This window comes from Anarrhichthys ocellatus, unplaced genomic scaffold (assembly GCF_004355925.1).
Source record: "Anarrhichthys ocellatus isolate YVR2014 unplaced genomic scaffold, GSC_Weel_1.0 scaffold6021, whole genome shotgun sequence".
Classification (NCBI taxonomy): Eukaryota; Metazoa; Chordata; class Actinopteri; order Perciformes; family Anarhichadidae; genus Anarrhichthys; species Anarrhichthys ocellatus.
This window is the reverse complement of record NW_022285995.1, coordinates 1-741: the sequence shown is the minus strand read 5'-3', so window position 1 is coordinate 741 and position 741 is coordinate 1. Positions and strand designations below refer to the sequence as shown.

Below are 741 nucleotides of genomic sequence, written 5' to 3'. Positions count from 1 at the left end.
CCTCCACTACAGGACCCACTCCACACACCCTACCCTCCACTACAGGAACCCACTCCACACAGCTTCTACAGCTTCCTTTCTTACCAAAAGGTTCTGTTTGTTTGTTCTGTTTGCTCCTCTGTCTTTATGTAAAGCGTCTTTGGGTACTTAGAAAAGCGCTATATAGAATGAAAGTATTATTATTATTATTATCAGTTTGTCATTACTTATTATAATGACATGTCCTATCACAGTTTAGCAACAGTAACTAGTGACAGCAGGTGTTAAACAATAAATGTATCTGTTCTTATGTAAGCTGCTAATGTTAGCATGCCTGGCTAACTAGCTTTACTACACTAGAGATTAAATGCTACTTCCACAACAGAGTTAGCCGCTGTGTCCTGAACCTAAACTGGATTTGATGACGTTAACTACGTTACATGAGATGTTTATTTGTTAGATAATCTTTTGGTTTAGTGGACAAAATTACTTGATCTTCTCTGGAAATAGATAATCAGAATCAGCTTTATTGGCCAAGTATGTAACCACAAGGACAATAGTCTGATGGTGCAGTTTGTAAAGGGTGCTGGAAGGAAACCTCCAACGATCCAATCACAGCTCATCTTGCGTCCTCATACTCGTCGTCTCTGAACCTTCTGCAGATCCATCTGGTTGGTGGTTCGGTCGGTTGCGGGGCAGAGAGGGGATGTTCCCCGGAAACTATGTGGAGAAGATCTAAACCTCCTCTTCAGGAGGGGGGGG

General features: G+C 42.0%; 1 pseudogene; it reads left to right on the top strand.

Moving 5' to 3' along the window:
• The window catches only part of LOC116380063 (unconventional myosin-Ie-like), a 2,950-nt pseudogene extending 2,215 nt beyond the window's left edge, over positions 1-735 (top strand).
• Positions 736-741: the final 6 nt, after the last annotated feature.